Source organism: Tenrec ecaudatus, chromosome 4 (genome assembly GCF_050624435.1).
Source record: "Tenrec ecaudatus isolate mTenEca1 chromosome 4, mTenEca1.hap1, whole genome shotgun sequence".
In the NCBI taxonomy this organism is placed as follows: domain Eukaryota; kingdom Metazoa; phylum Chordata; class Mammalia; order Afrosoricida; family Tenrecidae; genus Tenrec; species Tenrec ecaudatus.
In genome coordinates this window covers 169,535,812-169,558,764 of record NC_134533.1, presented here as the reverse complement: position 1 = coordinate 169,558,764, position 22,953 = coordinate 169,535,812, and the positions used below count along the sequence as shown (strand labels likewise).

The window sequence follows — 22,953 nt, the reverse complement described above, 5'->3', positions numbered from 1 at the left end:
TTACCTGGGAAATTGAACAAGAACTCTGCCACCATCAGGCCTTCTGGTAATAGTACAAATCAGGAATTTTTTTTTCAATTAGCAATAATCGCACACGCCTCGGATAAACCTCACGGCTACAATATTGCCACTGCACAAGACTACAAATCAGGAATTTAAAGGTTCTAAATTCCAGGGCTAATTCTGCCCTAGGATGTGATAAATGGGGGCAAATCTTTTCCTTTTGCCTTCATTAACTAGTATATTAATGTTGTTGTATATATCAAGTTAGTTCCAACTCAGTAGCCTTATAGGACAGAGTAAAACTGCCCCATAGTGTTTTATAGGCTGACATGGTGCGGCAAGGACACCCCCCAACCCCCTTGGCTTAGGGGTCAAGCACTGGGCTGCTGGTAGTTTGGGGGTTTGAACCCACCCACTGTTCTGCCGTGCCATCTATCAAGATAACAGTCTCCAAAACCCACAGGGGCAGTTCTACTCTGCCCCATAAGGCTGCTGTGAGTCAGCAGAATTGACTCAGTGGCAACAGGTTTGATTTGGTTTTAAATCTTTACAATAACAGAACTTCTGGTCTTGTCTCTCCCGGAGCTACTCTTGGTCACACCAAGTCGATTCTGACTCATAGCATCCCTCTAGGACCAAGTAGAACTATCCGGGTGGGTTTCTGAGACTGTAAACCTTGATGGCAGTAGAAAGCCCGATATCTCTCTGGCGGAAAGATTGGTGGTTTCTGAACGTTGACCTTGAGGTTAGCAGCCCATCTTGCAACCACCCCTCCACCAAGACCCCTTCACAGACCTTCGAATCACTGACCACTATGCTACCAGAGCTTCTTGACATACCAAAATTAAACCCACTGCCATCATAGCAACTCCGACTCGTAGAGACACAGAGACCTTATAAAGGTTCTCAACCTTCCTCAAGGGAGCTGATTCCAGGAACCCAAGCTGAAAGCGGATTTTGAGAATGATGAGGGCAACGAATGTAAAAGTGTGCTTTACACAATTGATATATATATATATATATATATATATATATATATATGGATTATGACAAGAGTTGGATGAGCCCCAATAAAATGACTTAAAAAAATATAGTTCCTCATGTTGTGGTCACCCCCCAAACATAAACTTATCTTTGTTGCTACTTCATAACTGTAATTTTGCTACTGTTATAAATCGGGCAACTCCTGTGACAAGGTCATTCAACCCCCAAAGGGGTCTCAACCCACAGATTGAGAACCGCTGTTATAGAGGGTTTCCAAGACTGTAAATCTTTATGAAAGCAGGCAAGCTCATATTTCTCCCATGGAGTGGCTGGTGGATTTGAACCACTGACCTTGCAGTCAACCCAATCAACATCTAGCCCACAGTATCACCAGGACTCCTTAGATACACAGAAAGAGGCCTACTGATAGTAATTATGAAGACTATGAAAGTAAAAAGGATAACCTAAAATGCCATCGAATCAATACTGACTCAGTGACTATACTGGACAGCGGAGAACTGCCTCTGAGTTTCCGAGACTAATATTCTTATAAGAGTAGAAGGTCCTGTCTTTCTCCCTCGGAGTCGTTAGTGGTTTCAAACTACCAGCCTTTAGGATGGCAGCCCAACTCATAACCACAATGCCACCGGGGCTCCTAAAATACAAGTAATCAATATAAATTATTTTTATGGAGAAAATTCATATGTCACTCAAGCATACAAACACTGGCTGCTTTCATTCACACCTACTGCTATTCCAAACAAGACCTTCCTTCTGTCTCCTCTTCCCTCTCCCTTGAGCCTCCAAAAATGCATATAGGTTTGAAAGACATTTTTTTAATAATGATTCAAAATGCTACTCATACTCCAAACTCAGCTGCCACTGAGTGGATTCCAACTCATCGCAACCCTGTAGGAGTTTCAAAGACGAAATCTTTAAAGCGTCATCGCTGTTCAGTGCTGTCAGGTCAGTTCCCAGTCATAGCAGTTAAGGTCGTCTTTCTCCCCGTGAGCGGCTGGGTTTGACCCGCTGACCTTGGAACCCACCACACCACCAGACCAGGTCCTTCCATCTTCCCAACACATCTCAACCACTGCCTTTTGTATTGTTTCTATAGCTTTTCCTTTATTTCTGTCAGAATCCTATTGATGCTGATGCTTGCTGTCATGTCTGCTCCTGAGTCTTTTTCTCACCTGTCTTCTCCCGTGCCCTTTACTCCCCATGTTTGTTGAATGCTACTGTCCCTGCCTGTGCAAAGTCCCCGCCCCACCCCGGGGAGACCTTCTTCTTGGAACTGCTTTCTCTTCTCATCTGTCAATACCGGATCTCTCACTGCCGTCAAGTCAATTCCAACTCGGAGTGATCCCGGAGGACAGAGTACAGCTGCCCCTGTGGGCCAGCAGCCAATGGAAGTAAAAGGGCTCATTCTTGTCTCCCACACGTACTGGATCTATGAGGGCCCAGTCCCCACCTCAAATGCCTTCAATAAGATGAAAACCAGATGTTTAAAAATAATTAACCTTCTCTCCCTGAATAGTAGCACGTGGTACTTCCCTTTTTTTTCAGGTTTGTAGGCTCTGTAAAATTGGAGGGGAAGTTAAGAGGAAAACTAAAGGAATAGGCTAAGAAGAGCAAAACAGTGAGTGGTCTTGTTAGGAATGTTCACATTTCTCATCTTGAAATTGAGACAAATTCTGAAATCAGTGTAAACAGCACATTATGTGTAATTCACTTTGTTGGTTCCTAGAACCTTATAAGTGATTAGAAAACTTGGCAACGTTTGTCTTGTAACATGGTAGAGACTTTCTCATTGGACTTTTCTTTAAAAAAAAAAAAGGGTGAGGTCGTAATTAGCCGTATGATGTTGCCAAACTATAATTCACAACCTGCAAGTTGAGAGATGTCTAATTAGTAGTGCTGAATTCCAAGTATCTCAGTGTTTCACGTAGTCTATGAAGTACGTACACGAAATTCCCCCTCTGAACAAAAGGGAAATTGAGATTGAGTTTAGGTCATGTGCTGAGCCATATTGCTCATCAGTGGGAGAGCAGGCATGAGAACCAAATGCACTTGACCTACATCTGTGGCATTTTCATTCTTCATTTCACTCCTTGGTGGTCATTCCAATACAAGGACTGATTCACATGAGAGCGAGAGAGAGAGAGCACCCACAATTGTTGAAACTTAGCACTATCCCAAGTATCCTGCTACATTTATCGCAGCCCATAGTACTCGTTGATCCTACGATGTGCACTGCTCTCTGATATTTTATTCCACCCTATTCGGTTCCTTTGCATTTCAGCCCACTATTCGTCCACTGCAACCTGCCAGTCGTCAGCACTAACACGGTGCTACAATGGTGAAGCCCTTGACTGCCAACCGAAAGTTTTCCAGTTCTGAACTACCAGTCACTTTGTCGAGGGCCGACGATGTGGCGGCCAGTTCTGTACAGACTTTAGCCTAGGAAACTAGGCAGCAGTTCGACTCTGTCTGTAGAGTGTGACAGCCGTGCCAAGTGCGCTTCTAAGCACACTTCATATATAGACATCCACTCCATCCTCCCAGCAGCCCTGCGAAGCGCAGCTGTTGTCTTTTCAAGATGGAAAAACTGGCCCAAGAGGTGTGCTCACGTCCTTCTCCACTGTGTGTGCAGAAGGTTACCCAGGACTTGATTTTCCAATGAGTTCCATGTAGACTTAAACTGGATAGTAAAAAAAAAATCGCATTACAGTTTCTGTTACATGATTTGATGCTCGCTAAGGATTCTGTCTCCCCCACTGCCTTCTGCCATTGGGAATATCTGGAATCCGTTTTATTTCCGAAATTCCCAGAGTACCCTAAAAATATATTACCTGGAAGGGAATAAGCATATTACTACTACTACTAATGTCCATAATCATTATGAATTACTAGGATGTACTATAGGGCAAGATTCCTAGTGGCACAAGGAGTTGAGCATCGAGCTGCTAACTGAAAGATCGGCAACTCAAACCCACCAGCCAGTCTTTGGGCCCAAGATGAGTCGGCGTGCTTATGTCAGGTTTTGGAAAGTCCTTGCGGCTGGTCTGCTGTCCTGTCGGGTTGCCTTGAGGAGGAATGGCCTCAGGGAGGACAGTGGGTTTGGTTGTTGTTGTTGTTTGTCTTTATTATAGGTCCAGTGCTGATTTGGGTGGTTCTTATATAGATCCCTAAATCTCCATTTAGCCATGTGTGGGGGAAATTATATTCCAGATTTATCTGAAATCTTTGCTATCGTTTGCTGTCTGTATCAGAATAATCAGCCATCTGGAAAAATCCTCTTGCAGTGAAACAGGAGATAAAGAAACTTGCTAGAGGGCTGTGTAAAACTGGTCTGCATGTAATAATGGCAAAGTCAGGAAAAGCCAGGTGAAGAGAGAGAGTCCTGGCGGAGTCCTGGGCCACCAAATAGAGTGAGAATGAGAGGGGCCTCTCAAGGCGTTGGCTGTCCACCTCCCGTGGTTCCCTCCCCTACAGCTACTACGCCACCCCGCCCTGAGTCACATGGCCACAGCCGCAGTCTTTCTTGCCCTCTCTCCCACCTAACCAGACCAGGAGTAGCCAGACACCTGAACCAACCTGGGCCCATGAGCACCTCCTCTGAGGTGTTTGGAATAAGCACTGAAAGAGTCCAGCCTCAGCTTGGCTGGGGTACTGAATGGAGGAAATACAATATCCGAAGCCCTGGTGCCCGTACCTGCTGTAAAGAAGAGGAATGTACGCTGCTCTGCAGAGAGAGGGCGGATGAGACTCAAGCCATAGTTTACAGTTTGTTCCTCGAGCTGAACCGCAGGCATGTCCTTGCATGCTCCTGCAATTTCGATCCGAGTCCCTTTTTTGCTTGAGCTCCTCAGAGTGGGTTTCTATGACTTGCATATCATAAGAGTTTTAACTGCTTCTGAGATGGCAGGCTCTTCACTGATTTAAGTCTAGATCGCCCCAGGTGGCTCGGGATTACCGCATTGAACAGGAGCGTCCTCTAAGCATGGAAAACAGGGTGGTTGTTTTTCAATGGCTAGATGCAAACAGTAAAGTTGGTCTGTAGTGTATAGATTAAAATCAGAAGAAAACTAGAAGGAAGTACCAAAGATACTCACTCAGGGTTCTTGAGAAGTCGCTGGCCACTTCACCCATTCCTCATTTCTGGGCTTGGTTAGGTTCCAAAGATCAGGTCGTTATGCAAATACCAGCCTTATGTGAACATGAAGGCTATGGAACACCTCAGATCACAAATACAAGACGGGTACGTCATTGCATCAGTGCCACATCTCACACACCACCAAGAATCATGACACCCGCCAACTTGACTCGTAACCTTAACCTCTGTTAGCGTTCCTGTCAACTTGCACCTCCACGATTTTAGTGGCAACCGTTCATCATTCCACACAAGACCACTAGAGAGTAGACTGTTCAGCACAAGACCATTAGAGAGTAGACTGTTCAGCACAAGACCATTAGAGAGTAGACTGTTCAGCACAAGACCACTAGATAGTAGACTGTTCAGCACAAGACCATTAGATAGTAGACTTTTTTACACATGAAAATGTCAGATAGTGAGATAATAGGTCAAGAGTAGATGTAATTGTAAACTATATCCCTACTTCCAACTCCAAACAAAAACGTGGGAAAGGCATATTAAGACCACACTCTGAGAATTGCCTATAAAACAAAAAGAAAGGCAGAAAGAAGGAAGGAAGGAGGAGCTCCTATAGAGAACAGTCACTTTAAAGAAAGTGAAGAGAAAGTTATTGGGTCGGAGTACCCCGTAACTGATTATATTAACAAGAATAACAAACGCGTCCGCCCCTTAGAGGGCAGAGCGGACCAGCTCGATTCGATGAGCAAGGCTGTGTTCATTGTAGAGGGTCATGCATCTGCCTCAATGTGGTCAGCAAGCAAATCTTTAACTTCCTTCTTAATTAGCTAGTGCTGCTCTAACAGAAATACCACAAGGAGATGACGTTAACAAACAGAACTTTATTTTCTCCTCAAATTTTATTTCAAGAGGCAAGACGTCTGGATTCCAGTGGCTGCTCCAGAGGAAGGCTCTCTCTCCCTGTGAGCTCGGGAAGGCCGTCCTGGTTTCTTTGAGTGCCTGCTTCTGAGAGATCTTAATGTGACTTGACGTTCCCTCCATCTCTCTTTCTCTCTTTTGCTTGTTTGTTTAATCTCTTTTATATCTCAGAAGAGATTGCCTCAAAATACACCCTACGCTAATCCTGCCTCACATGCTAACAAAGGAAGCCCATTACCGGATGGGATTGTAGCCACCAACGTAGAGGGTAGGATTGATGACATGTATCGGGGAGCACAATTCAATCCATAACTTCTACTTCATGCCCTTGCCATATGCGGAGCATATTCACCTAATCACTCATCCCCCAAATCTTAAATCAGCTCTCTTCCCAGATCTCCTCTTCTGAATAATCTAAATGAAATACAAACGAGATGTTAGGCATAGTCTGTCCTGGGTGAAAGTTCTTCCCCTGAGGACCTGTGAAACCTGGAATGCAGGCTAGTAACTTCCAAAATACAATGATGGAATCGGCATAAGATAGATATTCCCATTATAAATGTGAGACTTGAAGGAAAGAGGGGTCTAATAATAGCGACCAAGCAAGGGGTAAAACCAGCAGAAATGTTGATATGAGGCTGGGAAATAATTCTGTTCTGAGATCATCTTGGCAGTGCCCCCTCCATTTCCAGACTCTGGATGTTGGCTACGCCCTCTGAACTCCAGGTGGAGGCCCCTCAGCCCCGGCCTTCAGCTCTGCCTTCCAGCTCCCCTGGGACAACTCTGAGCCCTTGACCGAGTTCATCTGAGTAACGGTCCCACCCCTCTGTCCTGTAGGCCCCCTCTTCTGCCCCTTGGGTGAGTCAGTCTCAACCTCCTCAGCTTTGGGCATTGGCCCCATGCTCTTCACCAAACTATGGCATCCCTGCTCTCCAGATTGGACTTGGGCACGACTGCACCCCACCCCCACCCCCAGCTCCGCTCCTGTGCTACTTCCAACACTTCTGCTGAAGGTCAAGCTCCCCCAGGGGAGGGCTGCCTTTCCCGGGAGGACAGTGGATATAGCCTGTTTCCTGCCTGTAGGGTTTTAAGAGGCCTGTCTTGAACCACTTTGGTCTTAACCTGTGGGTTTTCCACTGTGGTAGTTGGTTACGTCCACCAGCCACAAACTTCATCTCTTCCACAAAGGACTGTGTAGTCATGTCTGTCCTTGGTGATAATTTCGTGCACCTTGTTTTTATTCTGTACAGCAGAATTTTCCAGCTCTTGAAGGTCTCTGTCTGTTTTACACGGTTCATGTTAAAATCCACCTTCTTTCTCTTGAATTTTACCTAAGTGTCTGGGAGAAATCATGAGCCCCCCCTCTAACATCTTGCTTAGAAACCTTATCAGCAAAAAAAAGAAAGAAAGAAGGAAACCTCATCAGGCAGAAATTCAAGTTCATTACTACCTTCCAATAAACATGTGAACGCCATTTGGACAAACTCTTTGCCGCTGTATGAAAAAGCATTTTGCTTTCTCAGTTGTCCCATCGCCTGCTCATCTGTCATTTGCAAATCCGCATCAGAAGGACAGTCAGTGCCCACGTTTGTAGCCGTGTTCAGCTGCTGGGCCTGGAGATGCTAGCTCTCCTCGCTCCCTGCTGAGCTCCCCCCAGAACTGTTCCTGGTGTCCATAATTCTATCAACAGTCCCTTCGAGTCAATCTAGGCTTTTCCTATTGCTGCTTGGTGCCATCGGTTCTGATCCACAGCAACCCTGGGTACCACGGAACCAAACACCACCCAGTGCTGGGCCAGCCTCACGGTTGGGACCCATCGTGGCAGTCACTGTGTTGATCCGTCTGGTCAAGGGCCTTCATCTTTTTTGCTGCCCCTCCACTTTATCAAGGGACTGGTCTCTCCTGGCCACATGTCCGAAAGACATGAGATGAAGTTTTACCAGACTGTCTCTAAGGAGCATCCTGGCTGTACTTCTCCCAAGACAGATACTATTAAGCACCTTAGAATTCCACCAGTTCCAACACCACATCCACATTGTAGATCTCTATTGAAATAGCAATTCCTCTTCCCACTGCCAAATTCTGTCTCCGTAGCAAATTCTGTGTAGTGTTGGTGTAACAGAAATGCCACGGGGAGATGAATTTATATATATATACTCACAGTGTAGGAGTCTGGAAGTTGGGGTTAGGGCACCGGCTCTATGGTAAGACCTTTTCTCTCTGTTGGCTGTGGAAGAAGGACCTTGTTTCTTGAAGCTTTGCTCCCAGGAGACCTTCGGGTGACTTGGCACCTCTCTTTCCCATCTCTGCTCCTTTTGCTTGCTTGTTGAATCTCTTTCATAGCTCAAGTGAGATTGACTTAACACACCTAAACCAATCCTGTCTCATCAACCTACCAGACAGCCCATTGCTGAATGGGTTTATCCCACAGGCATATAGGTATGGGTTTATAACACTTATATTGAATTGGGGACCCAACTCAATCCACAATACCTCTTTTATTCTGCTTGCTCTCGTAAATGCCTGTAATTGGGCCATTTCCTGTGAGGCGTTCCTGGACAATAGCAAAAGTTCCAGTTACTTTTCTTAATGCAGCAGCATACTGGCTGGGTTAAGTGGGCCCAGTTCATCCAAGCCTGCTTACAGACCAGATCCAGTCTCGTGGATTGTCAAAATCAGGTGTCTGAGCCTCCAAGCCAAAGAGCCGGGTTCTAATTAACCCAGATAACATCAGGCTGGTCAGGCGCTGGCAGACAGCCAGTGACCTCGCCACCAACTCCCTGACCTGCCCAGCCTGTCCACTAGTATTTTTAATAGAAAGCTTCTAGCCCTTACTTCTCCTCACTTCCAAATTACCCAGGAAATCCCCAAAGTGTTTCTCACCCCCCGTCCCCACCCCCATCCCCCTGCATGGGGTTTTCACCAAACACCTGTGCCAGGGCTGAAGAGCTTGTGAAAAATATGGAGTCTGGGGCCCCTGGAACAACAAAATTAGAATCTCGGGGGTTAGAATCTAGGTATTTGCACCATGAACCAACTCCCCGGTGCTTCTCTTGGCCTGTCCAGTGTGAGACGCCTGCACCTGCACTAGGGGCAAACAATTAGAAAGCGTGGAGGGACGAGCTCTGCCTGGCGGAACTGTGACCAGAGACAGCTTTGGCAGCAGGATTGCGTAACCCAGCCTTGGCGGGAGGGGAGGCCAGCAGACAATCAAGTACAGACTTTTCAGTGCAGAGTTCCCAATGCTGCAGACTCTTCTGCCGCCCCGAGGGTGGTTGTTTTGTAAACTCTTACAAAATTGAGTTAAAAAGGCACTTGGAATTTTATCTCTGGTTCTCTTGGATTCTGGCCTCCCCAGCACCAAACCACCTTAACCTTTTCCTGAAGGGGAACATATTTTAGAGATAGGAGTATTTCCCCCAAATAACGGCACATTCTTTCCGAAACAGTTCTGCAGGAAAACAAGGCTGCATGGCTAGGACATTTTTGTGAGCTGATAACAGGAGTGGAATGTTTGTTTCTTGTGTGTTTATACATCAGGAGAGAGGGAGCCAGAGGATTGTATTTGTGGTGAATACAATGGTATGTGAAATACATGGTGGGTGAAACGAGAAGAAATCAAGTGCAATATAGTGGTAAAGTTATGACAGAATTGTTCGGTGGTCTCACATTGGGCTTCGATCCACGTGGTCAGCAGTTGGAAACCCCCAGCACCTCAGTGGAAGAGAGACGGGAATTTTTACTCCCATAAACAGTCGCCATCTCAGAAATCCACAGGGGTCCCTGTGCATCGCCATTGACTTGGCAGCACTGGGTTTAGTTTGGAATGGTTTGGTGCAGAAGAGAGCTGGCAATGTGTCTCCTCCACATAGTAAAATGGTGTAATCCCCCCATCCATGTGATTTTTGTTGTTACAGAAAAATACAAGCTACAGAACAGCGTATGTGATATAAAACTATTCATCCATGTGTGTGTTTATTCACTCCCATCAAGTCGATTCCGACCTAGAGCCGCCCCGTAGGACAGTGTAGAACTGGCCCTGTGGGTTTCTGAGGCTGTAACTCATTCTCCTGTGGAGCAGCTGGTGGTTTTGAACGACTAACCTTGGGGTTAGCAGTCCAAGGTGAAACCCACTGCGCTCTCAATGTGTATGTCGAGGCGATCATATACTGAATTACTAAAGTTGCTCATAGGAATATGGGAAGTGAGATTATGGGAATGCTTTACAATATTTGTTTTATTTTGCTTACTTGTCTCTTTTAATTCCTATGTATCCTTTTTATAATCCTATGAAATAACAAGAAGACAACAGATGTCTGCAGAAAGGATGACAAGGCATTGCTAAAGAATACTAAATCCCCAAACAAACAATAATATCCATGCGAACGAGGGAGTGGGGGAGTGGAGACCCAAAGCCCATCTGTGGACAGTTGGACATCCCCTCACAGAAAGGTCACAAGGAAGGGACAAGCCAGCCAGGGTGCAGTATAGCACCAATGAAACATACAGCTTTCTTCTAGTTCTTTAATGCTTCCTGCCCCCCACTATCATGATCCCAATTCTACCTTACAAATCTGGCCAGACCAGAGGATGTGCACTGGTACAGATAGGAACTGGAAACACAGGGAATCCAGGGCGGATGATCCCTTCAGGACCAGTAGTGAGAGTGGCGATACTGGGAGGGTGGATAGAGGGTAGGGTGGAAAGGGAGAACCCATTCCAAGGATCTACATGTGACCTCCTCCCTGGGGGACAGACAACAGAAAAGTGGGTGAAGGGAGACATCAGACAGGGAAAGATATGACAACATAATAATTTATAAATTATCAAGGGTTCATGAGGGAGAGACGAGCAGGGAGGGAGGGAAAAATGAGGAACGGATGCCAGGGGCTTGGGTGGAAAGCAAATGTTTTGAGAATGATGAGGGCAATGAATGTACAAATGTGCTTTACACAATTGATGTATGTATGGATTGTGATAAGAGTTGTATGAGCCCCTAATAAAATGATTTAAAAAATAAAAAAAAAGAGCTGTAAGAGCCCCAATAAAGTGATTGGGCAAAAAAAGAAAAAGACAGACAGACATTTACTGCCATCAAGAAAAAAAGAATACTTAAAAACTTCTGAAGCCTTGCTGTCCAAAGAGCTTATTAACCGAAGAATCTGAGGATGGCTGGACTGACCTCCCCGCTTTACGGTGGATCTGAGCTATAGTAGCGTCTATCTTGTCCTCAAAGAGTGATGTTTCCATTCACTGGGGTTTCTCAGTCCTTGAGAAACCCTTTCCCACAAGTGATTTTAAATCTGATCCTTGACTCCGCCATCAGCACGGTGCTGGGCACAGGGGACAGGCAGACGGCCGCTTGTTCCTCCAGAGAGGTGGCTTTGCAAGCCCTCTGTAGCGCTCCCCAGTGCAGCCCAAGGGAGCCAGATGGGATGCAGAGAGCATCCTGGTGCAAACGTAAATGATCTATCATGCCTGGGAAAATTGGGAAATAGTATTAGTTGCCTTAACTTACAGCTTGCCTGATGCCTTTTCTGCTCTGTGTGGCACACATAATTTGTTTGTGGGCTCTTTGAAGTGAATCAAAATGCCCCATTCCTAGCCCCCAGATGTCCTCAGTGTACTGGAACTCTCAACTGGTGTTCCTCCCTTTGCCTGTACAGACAAGCTATATATATTAAGTTATGTATTAAAACCTCAGGCAGTTAAATGATTATTTAAAAGTATGCCTTAGAAAATATTAACAACTCTGTGGTGTTATCCATTAATGTCTCAACTATTTAGCAGTCTAACTAGTCACAGCAGGTGGTCAACAGAGTCTTTCAGTTGACAGCTTGGGAAATAAGTGTGATGATAAAGTCTTACATTCACAAAGTTAAATATTTTGTACTTTCAAGCTCACTAGGATTGGCCTCTGTTATTAATTGAATTGTCCCATCCACCCCAGATAGGGGTCATAAATCCTAGCCTCGCTGTTGCCTGTGGTTATAATCCTATTTAGGAATGGGCTGTCTTTGTTATGGTATGAGCCAAAATTAGTAGAGTGTATCTTGAGACAATCTCTTCGGAGATATTAAAGAGGTTAAAAAAGCAAGCAAAAGAAGACACGAGAAAGAGAGTTGTCAGGCCACATCAAGCTTGCCCAAGAAAGACTAACCTTCAGAGAGAGAGAGAGAGAGAGAGAGAGACTTCCCTAGCTAGAGCGGGCTCTCTCAGTTCAAACTCCTGAAGTGTGAGTCAATAAAGTTCTGTGTTAATGCTACTCACCTGTGTGTTTTCATTCTCGCACCAGTAGATAAGTAGTGGGACATGAACCTCTGTGTAACGTGAATATTGGCTCAGCTACCAAAATCAGACTGGATTTTTGATGAATAGGCTTCCTTTTCCAAAGTAGTAGATGAAAGACAACAGGTGGCCTCAACTGTGCAATCGCCGTGCTGAACTTCCGGCAGCCACCTTAAACAAAAAGTTTAATAAGTCAGCTTGTCAAAGAAAGCTTTCGATAATATTTTCCTCGTGTGCTGTAGTCACTTCTCCTGGGTGGACTCTCCAGGTATTTGGTATACTTGACACACTTAAAATCAGGCTAAATGTAATACTCCATGGCCACAATTTTAGAATATCCACAAGTTGTCAATGTATGCCACAAAATTATGTAGTCATAAATCATCATCCACCCTGGAGCAGACGCTAAGGCCATGAAATAGACAAGACAGAGATCTGCTGGGCCGAAAGACATAGCCAGGAAGGTCTTCCAGTTTCAGCCAAGGTCCCAGCTGAACATTCCGCCAGGCTCAAGGCCCCACTTAGCCGGACCCAGCAGCACCACACCTGCTCAGAGGTTCAGTTGAGACTTCTACCTAAACTGACAGATCATCATGGCCTCTGTTTGGGTTCCAGAAAACAATGCTCACCACAACCTGTGCTCTGCTGATTGTGCAGATACCCCCAAGGTCAGAACTCTGCACTGGCCGATTGTCAGCGGCATCCAATTTCTGCCCCTCAGGATGGAACTTCTCTTTCGTTCTTGATCAAAGCTCAGTTGTGGGAATTCTATTCATCCAGGCTTTGCCGGGAGGACTGGAAGACCCTGCACTCTTCCAGGCAAGTGCGTCCCACACGCACACCCCACACCGCACACCGCACACCCCAACCCTCCTTGGATATTTTTGGATACAATCAAACCAGCAGAAATGATCAGATGTAAGACATCAAGAACCTCCTTCCAGAGGAGAATGAGGACAGTACACTATGCACCTACATGAGAGAACTTGGAGGCAAGAGCCACCTGCAATGGATGGTTGAAGACAGCGTACCTAGCCTTCGATTCGGGTCTCAAGTGTTTGGCTTTTGTCTGTGGCTCTGAGCCATGTTTTCCCAGCCCCTTAGAAGTTCGGAATCACATTTGGAGACTGTCTCCAGCTACAGTGATTAGTTGGCTTATTCTTTATCCCGGTTTGATTTTATTTCCTGCCCTTAATTTCTCAATGCTCTCCGCTTCTCCTTGAGGTAGGAATGGGAAAGGGGAAAGAACAGAGAGAGGGGTGGGGGGTGGGAGGGAGATGAAAGGAAGGGTCATGGAGGGAAAGAGAAAGAGAAACTAGAGGTTCAGGCTGGCTCACCCTAGAACGCTGCTGCTACTGCTGCTTCACTGTTGTTGTTTCTTCATTCTCACGTAAGGGCAAAGTCCACCGTCTGCACACTCAGATGATATTCGAGGGAGGTTTCAGAGCTGAGACGGGATGGGAGTGAGAGCTGCTGTTTCCATTCGTCCTGGCCACATAATGAAATCAGATCATTTTGCTTAAGGAGCAGATATTGACTCTACTCATTTTCCCTCACTTAGGGTGGAGGACCCCAAGGAGACCTGTAATTGAAATGAGGAAAATCCATGACTCCTAGATGGTCTGGATCCACCTGTTCTGCATCACTCGGACTTCTACCCGACAGCCTTGAATACGAGCCCTTTCCATGGTTTCCTACATTCCCATTTTGAAGGAGAAGACTCTCATTGGCTCAGAGCCTCTTTCAAAGCCAGGCCAGACTGGTTAGGCCATACCTGAGGGGCCAGGTAATGTCCTGCCTACTTGGCTCCAACAGAGGGGCCTTGTGGGCATTAAAAACCTGACTGCCCACAGTCTATGGGAGTGGCAGTTGTCTTGGAAGAAACATGGGAACCTCTGGGACACATGAAAGAGCGGGGAAGGAGATTCTTTCCCTTCCACCTACGGAGGGCCTGACTATCCTGCAAAGCAGATCTGGGAAGTTCTCCCTGCCCTCATACATATCATACTAAGTCTTAGACTGGAATTATGGTCTTTGACCTATAGCTTCACCTACATTGAACTAGCTAGAAGGGCAAGACTGGTGTCTTCTTCATGTCAGAATCCCCCCACAGAACCTGGCAGGGTGCTTTTTAAACTGGATACACTCAATAAACATTGGGACATGGCAGGATTTGATATCGTCAGCCTTTCTCCTAACCTACCGAAGCGATGAAGGATTGTCTCTAATGGGTGACAGACTGAAACTCACACCAAATCCTATTTTCTGTACCAGCTTTCTTCTGTAACCTGAAATAACTCTTTGTGTTTTAGGAAGAACCTGGGAATTATTGTTTTCCAATGGGATAAAAGGCAACCCATCACAGAGAAGGCAGGAGAAAAGGGGTCCCTGCCCCTCTCGGCCCCTTGGGCTTCACCTTTCACTCCTCCTCAGCGCCCACAGAAGTCTTCCGTGACTGGGGAATCTAGATAGGCTTTGCGCCGGTATGTCTCAGGGATGCCCTTTGGAGCCAATCAATGTGGCCACAGGCTGTCAGTCTGACCGGGGCACTTCTGTACTCTCCACCGTGATGGATTTCCTGTGCTGGCTGACACCCTCAGTGTACAGATTCTTATCACTGAATCAACACGCCAGCCTCCCCAAGGGATTGCCTTCTTCCTGGTAGGCCATTTCCTACGCATTCTTGTTTTGTCAGTTTGATTAACATAATACTTTTTAATCCACACTGATTCGGCACTAGAGTCCTCTAAGTGATTGTCAAAGAACTCAATATACCCAACAGTTGTTCTTCCAAGAAAAGTCTGGATTCCGCTCAGTCATAGGTTTAGGTTTCTGGGTCTACTTCATACAGGCCTATGGGTCTGCTCTCCTAGGCTGTCTTAGGGCGCTGGTATTGGTCATTTCTTCTGTGTCTCCCTCTCGCTCCCCACCCTTTCCTCCACACGGCTCCTTCCATTTTTCATCTGTTTTCTTTCTCTCTACCTTCCTGTCTTTCTCACCTTCTTGTCTTGGAGTTGACCAGCCTGAGGGGAAATCTGTGCTCTTCCACTGACCATGACCTCAGCACTCCCTCTCAAGGTCTCAGCGCAGGCAGACAGCTGCACACGACAGTTCTTGTCATCTACAGTGAGCAGTCACCTCGGATCTTCTTTGGATCTGAAGGTTTGGGCGAGCCCAAGGCTCCACACAGTGCAGGTCTTGTAACAAGTCACAGGGAAGCTTTCTGACTCGTTGGTGAAGACAGTCAAGCCTGTGCGGTCGCAGTTCGGGGAACAGGAGGGGCGCCAGGGAAGCCTGGGCAGGGTGCCAGGGCAGGGGGATTCAGATTCTGGCGCTTTCACCAGGGGCTGGAGAACTCATTTTAAAAAATACTAAGATGCAAAACAAGCAGCTTATTGTGGGATATTTTAAACTTACTCATAGCAAACGAAATAGTCTAGTGTACCCTTCACCCAGTTTCAGCCCTTATCAACTCATATCCAATCTTCTTTTCATTTATATCTCCACCCACTTCCTCCCTCTCACTGTGTTGATTTTAAAGCAAATCTGTTCAATTTGCTAATCCTTTGGTATGTTTCCTTAAACAATAAGTTCACTGAAAAAAAAACGTAATGTAATTATCATACCTTAAGCAATTACAATAATTCCTTAACATCACATTTACTATCATTAAAAATCTACTAATTGTCTCATAAAATTTGTCTATGTGCTTGCTTTTATAGTTGGTGTCTTTGAATCAAGGTCCACTGATTGCATGAGTTGCTTGGATCCCTTTGCATCTCTGTGACGTTGTAGGTCCCTGACGTGTGTTGGCCCCGCCAGCGATGGAAGGACACATGATCTGGCCCTGAGCACCCTCGTGGTCACTGTGGATAGCACAGACGAAAACCATAGGGTTTCCATCGACTGATGTTTACATAAGGGACACCAGATCTTTCTTCCTAATTCCTTTCTGTCTGTATGTCCTTGTATTTTAAAAAAGACCAGAAAAGACGAGATTTATTAGTAGCGACCAGGAATGGGAAGAGGCAGGTAATGGGGATGGAAAAATCACATTGATTCAAACAGGGTTATAATCCTATGAATAAGGGTACACCTGTAAGAAGCTGAACTGGAAAAAGTGGTATGAGACACTTGAGTTCACTGCTGAGACGTTTATAGACAACCCAAACTTTTAAGGGATTTATTTCCTTGGTTTGGAGGATCAGGGTCATGGCTTCTATGAGATATCTGAATTAATTAACCCAATAGTGTGTTCAGTACTTCTTTCCATCTCCTAGTTCTTTGTATAATGCCTGGGGTCTTAAAAGCTTGCAAGCAGTAATTAAGGCAGGAGAATAGTTCTCTATTTGCCTAGAGCAATCGAGGAAAGGGAGTCGAGAAGAGGAGGAGATGTGGAATGACTGACTAATAGCCCTGAGGTGGGAGGAACTGAATGTTGCCTTGCTACCACATGGAACCTAAGTTTCACTTTTTCCTGGACTGTAGACCTTCTGGGGGCAAGGGAGGGGGGAAGGGGAGAATGTGTGTGTAAAGGAATCTTTGAAACGACTACCCTAAGGTCATCTTTAGAATTTAAAGCAAACGTTTCCCCTGAAGTCTACTTAAAACCAAATGATAGGTTGGCTTAAACAGGAAAAATACAACGCCAACAAACTATCTGGAGCGTGGTGCTCCTCCAGGAACTATCTCAGCGGCCTCAACACGGCAGCAGCTGCTGGAAAGATCGATAGAAACCTTAGGGCACCGTGAGTCTATGCTAATACAGGAAGATCAACTCAGAAATGGGGGCGAGGGTGGAGGGGAGGTGGGGTAGAAAGGAGGAACTGATTATAAGGATCTACATATAACCCCCCTCCCTGGGGAACAAACAACAGAAAAGTGAGTGAAAGGAGACATCAGACAGTGTAAGAAATGACAAAATAATAATAATTTATAAATTATCAAGGGTTCATGGGGGGTGTCAGGAAGGGAGGGGCAAATGAGGAGCTGATACCAAGGACTCAAGTAGAAAGCATTTTCTTGGGGGCTCTCACAATTCTTATCAGAAACCATACATACATCCATTGTGTCAAGCACATTTATACATTCGTTACCCTCATCATTCTCAAAACATTTGCTCTCCACTTAAGCCCCTGGCATCAGCTCATTTTCCCCCTCCTTCCCTGCTACCCCCTCCCTCATGAACCCTTGATAATTAACAAATTATTATTTTGTCATATCTTCCCTTCACCCCCTTTTCTGTTGTCCGTCCCCCAGGAAGGAGATCACATGCAGATCCTTGTAACTGGTTCCCCCTTTCCAAACCATCCTCCCTCTACACTCCCAGTATCGCCACTCACACCACTGGTCCTGAAGGGATCATCCGCCCTGGATTCCCTGTGTTTCCAGTTCCTATTTGTACCAGTGTACATCCTTTGGTCTAGGGATAAATAATCTTGCAAGGGATAATTCGGATCATGATAGTGGGGGACGGGGGGAGGAAGCATTTAGGAACTAGAGGAAAGTTGTAGTCTTTGATTCAAACCCTTGACATTTACCCCATTCATAAACTTTTTTTTTTAATTCATAAACTTCTATGTAGTCATGGCTTCTAGGCTAGACCTCATAGTTCCCCTCTGGCTTGGCACCTCCTGTGCCTTCATCCAAATTCTGCAGCAGCAAGTATGAAGAATGGGCCATATCAGGCTACCCCCCACCTCCTTTCTAGCTACATTTGCAATATTGTACTTCAGTCGTACTTGTGTAGTCTAGGCATTATGACAATTTCATTGCATTTTGTTTCTCTCCGGTTATAATAACTCAATCCCTCTCTGGTCTCCATTAGAAAGGAGTGTGATCATTGGTGCCTTTGCTTCACCAAGAGCCAGTTCTAAAGAGGTGCAAGCACACACACACATGCACACACACATGCACACACACGCTAATCCTAGGTTGTGGGAAATGATGCGTGCATTTCTGGTCTTGTTTTCCAATCTCTTCTTTTTTGCTTTCTATTTTTTGTATATTTTCTTCCATCTATAAAGTGCACTTGTAATTCATAAATAAAACTTTTCCATATTTTGTTTACCCTGGTGGCTCCTGGGTAAACACTCCGTAGCTAAGCTAAATCTGGGCTTCAAGCTTCCCAGCCATTCCCTTTCGGAGGCAGTAGACTTCCATACAGAAGAAATTCGTGGAAACCCAATGGGGCAAGTCAACTCTATGCCGCAGTGTCGCTGTGAGATGGATTTGCCTGGCACTTCTCTGTGGTTGTTTGAGAAGGAGTTTAGTCTCAAACTTAAAAGAAATTTTATTGATGGACTATGTGCTCTAAGACAATTGAGAGTTATGTTCCAGGCCATCATAGTTTAATAGCCCTATCATGGGAGCCACAAATAGGAACTACATAAGTCACTTTAAGTTTTCCTGTAGTCACAGTTAACAAATTTAAAATAAGTTTAATCAATTTTAGGAACATATTTTATTCAACCCAATAGTTTCAAAAATGTTATCCTTCTAACATAATTGTCAGAAAACCATGATTGTCCTGTGCCCCCAAACCCTGACATGCCTGTCCCCCGACAGTACATGATGAATTGGGCTTGTCATAGATGCTGTGTTCCATAGCTCCTGGCCACAGCTCAAGGCAGCTCTAGGGTTTTAGAGGGTATCCAAAGACTCTACCACCTCACAGCTTCTAAATGACAGACTTTCTGGATTGCGACAGAACTGCACTGGCTGCCTATCTGACATGCCCCAGGTGGTAAGAGAAAGAGAACTCCAAGTCATTGAGGACCGACTCTGCTCTCTCTCTCTCTCTTTTTTTTTACATCCTCCGCAGTTTCTAGAACCTTATCTGACCTATTAAAGTACTGGTACCACCCAGCAGGAACGTAACCTTCTCCCTGCTTGCAGTTAGCCCGACTCGCGCCATGTCCTGTTCCTCACTCCAGCCTCCTCCTCGGGATGTTTACAGCTTTCTGAATTGCTGCAAGACAGATGGATTGTGTGTGCATCGCCTGGAGGGCCATCTGGACAACTCTGCCTCGAGGGTCCTTAAGACATCCAGGCAGGTTGTGTGTGCCACACAGATGCGGCTCTTTTTGATTTCTCGGATTGGTAGGGTCAGCGTTTACATCTTGCGACTGTCTTGCCACCAGAGTCATGAAAAGCGCCTGGGGATGTATGTGATGCCCCAGAATGTGCCCTGCAGTGGGAATGGGTAGGATCTATGTGTTCTGATCACAGTCGTCCATGAAGGCAGCCTGCTTTCCTGGCATTGGCAAGTTTGGCTCCCCTGCTCCAGTCACGAACCCTTACTAGGAGTGGTCATCATTAAACTAGACCAGAGATGAAGAAGTGGCAGAACTGGTTAGCATCTGAGGCTTCTTCTCCACAAGTCCCAGCCGTTGATTCTCTGGGACAGCACTCTGTCAGCGCTGCGGGATGGCTGTCACTCATCCTCGCCATGGCCCACCTGTTGAGACCGTTTTCACAGAGCTAGAGAGCTGGGTCTGAGAGGTCACCCCCTGGGGCTGCCGCCACAATGCCCCCACCCCACCCCTGACTGGATAAAGCATGCATGCCCTGTCAACCACAGGTCCTTTGCCCTCCCCTCGAAGGCTCTGCCCCAGGGGCACTGCCCCAGTAGGGTCTTTCCCTGGCAGAGGCTTCTTTCCGTGAACTCAATCTGCAGTAGATTAATTAAACACTGTATTGATTTTATAGTCTCCGGGGTCCTTCTGAAAGAGCTGCCGCATGGATGAGAGACTCTTCTGAATTAGAACGTTTCCCCTTAGTAAATGTGACACTTAAACTTGATCTTCGTTCCCCCTCCCCCCGTCCCCCGTCCCATCTCCCCCCCCCTCCCCCGCGCGGGCAGGCATTCCTCCCCAAGTCACTTGGCATATAGTCTCCCTTCTGGCCAAAAGCGGGTCCCTGGTGAGAGGGAGGGAGGCCGTCCTGCTGGTTTTCAGGTCATGTTGATTTAGCACTTCATGATTTATGCATCCTTGGTGTGTTGCTCATAGATTTTCATTTCTACATCCCGCTAAATACCTTGCAGGGGCGTTGTGCCTCTTAATTAGGAAAGTACCGCGTCCGTGCTAAACATGAACATGAACATGCGGGGTATCCTCGCGCTGTCTGTCCTGTGTGTCTGCACCCTAGTGTCCAGACTAATGCAGATCGGGAGATTTGCCTTTGGGGGGCGGGGGTGGGGTGGGAGAAAGCCTTGGGTGTGCGCCTCTGGATTAATAACGTGTGTGTGTGTGTGTGTGTGTGTGTGTTTGGGACTCACAGAGGATTCTGACCCTGGGGAGGTCTGATGGAAATGAGAAAGGACCTTCCGAGGGAGGCAGGGTGCTATGGTGGCAGCAAGTTATGAGCGATCCTCTCGCCCCGCCTGTCCTCCGTCCCCGCCTTCTTCTCCTGGGAGTGAGCGACTGAAACAACTGCTGCATTTCCAATGTGTCTGAGTAAGCAAAATCAATAAATAAAGACTCATGGACAGGGATAGCGTGTTCAATTCAGTGTTGAGTCATGCTTCCCTGAGAAAAACTCTGAACACCCCTTTCAGTGGTCAGGAAACCCAAGTTTCTCAAAGGTCCGTATGTGTAAAAGAGCCAAGTTGGGTACCCTGGTGAAGGCCTTTGATTTCAATTGCCGGTCTTTGCATGTCTGTGCGCATGTGTACACGCACACACACGTACCCAGACTGTTTTCTGGAGGAAGGTGGAGTGGCTTCTCTTCTGGATGTCTTCTAATGCTCTGCTTTATGGGTTAAGTTGAAATTTTAAGTTAGGAAAACTGCTTGAGAGGGCTGGGGTACTTGGATGGGACCCGAAGCAGAGAGTGGCTGCCCCAGGATTGGGGAAGCGGCAGTCATTGGACTTTGGGGGGACCCCAGCTCAGAGGGCGTCCAATGGAAAGGCACCCAGAAGCAGCATACAGGGAGTATCTCAGTGCCCGCCCTCCACTGACAGGACAGGTGGATCTGTTGGGCAGAATTAGACCTGGTAGAAGAATGGACCCAGAAAGGTCCCACTGGCATCAGCCCCATAACTTAGGATCCGTAGGGTACAAGCAAACGTGTCAGACGGAAGAAGCTCAAGTGCTGCGGCTCCAGGTGGAATTGCGCTGGCACAGACGCCTCGCCCCGACAGTGTCTGCAGTGCTGGGTCACTGGGGAAATTGATGACGATAGTAGTGCGATCGACTCACCTTACCACCTTATTTAAATTTGGTTTTATTGTCCCTGTTGCATTTCCTGGCTTGAGATGCACAGGGGAGTGGATGCAGAGATAATAACAGATTCCAGGGCTGAGAGGGGATGCAGGGGTGGGGGGTGGGCGATAGGGAGAGGAAGAGGATTTCAGGATGAAAAATGAAGTGGGGAGGGAGCACTAGAACGGACTGTACCTGCACAACTCATTTTAAAGGTGCTTTTACCATTTGGGGGTTGGGAGGGATGTTCTGAAATTGACATGGTACTGATTGCACAATTCTCCTTAATAGGATGGAATGACTGAACTACTGAATTGTAGCATATGTAAATTGTGTGCCAATAAAACTCTGTGTGTGTGTGTGTGTATATATATATATATATATATATATATACCTCCCCCCAAATTAAAAAAAAACTGCTTGAAACCAAGCACACGAAGTTGCAGGCTTCTGCTTTGCTTAACAGAAAGGGGTTCGGGCGGGGGTGGGGGGAGTGCCTTTCCTCACTCCTTGCTATTTTTTAAAATAATACAAGATAAAATACAAACGTGGGCCTCAAGCACACCCGCTATTTTCTCTCGGGTCCCCCAATGTCTCCTCCGGGCACGTCATTGACAGGGATGTCCTGACGCCATGTGGGCTGGGGCAGGTCTCATTCCAAGATTGCAGCAAGTCGTCCTTCCTGTTCTAATTGCTTCCCAACGTGTACAGCAACTCTAGGTTTATTTTTAATAGTCAGAATCCCTAAATGCTCCAACAGGATCTCTAGTCAATGTAAATTTACATAATCCGGCTTCTTCCCCTCAAACTGTTTCTCTCTAATCAGTGCAGCTGTCACCAGGGAGCCACATTCTTGTGGGCAGGTAGTTTTGGGTGCAACAAGCAGGCTTCAGTCCAGCAGTGCCTTTTTAACCACCCAGCAGTTTTGTTTGGTTTTCGGTTGTCAGGGCTGTTTTCCTGTTGGAACGAGTCGGGTCACAGAGAGAAGAGTTTGTGTCCTACCTTGCAGATCGCCCTTTTCAAATCTTGACCATCGTGACGGCAGCTACAGGGTCCTTCCCAGCCAGACCCGCTTCTCACCCACTGCCACTCGCTGTCAATGCCGACTCATAGTGACACGATTAGGCACAGCAGAACTGCCCCTGGGGGATTCCCAGGCTGATCAGGGTATGTATAGAAAGCCTCATCTTTCTCCTGAGGGGTGGCTAGTGGTTTCGAACTGCTGACCTTGTGGTAAGCAGTATACCAGGATTCCGCTCCAAACCCACTTAGCTGAAGGATATCAAATATCTAAACGATGCCCTTAAGAATCAAGGTCTTAGAAAAGTCAGCAATTAGACTACATCATGATACTTTTCTACATAGCTTCCATGTTTCCTCATTGTTTGTCTTGTTTTGTTTGCTAGATATATCCTCATCACAAACGCAGTTATCCTAAT

The 22,953-nt window shown here is 46.3% G+C and overlaps 1 non-coding gene across 1 annotated transcript; it reads right to left on the bottom strand.

Moving 5' to 3' along the window:
- On the bottom strand, positions 1 to 142 carry LOC142447433 (U4 spliceosomal RNA). The gene has a single exon (XR_012784138.1). It is a non-coding gene; the product is annotated as a U4 spliceosomal RNA (small nuclear RNA).
- Positions 143 to 22,953: the final 22,811 nt, after the last annotated feature.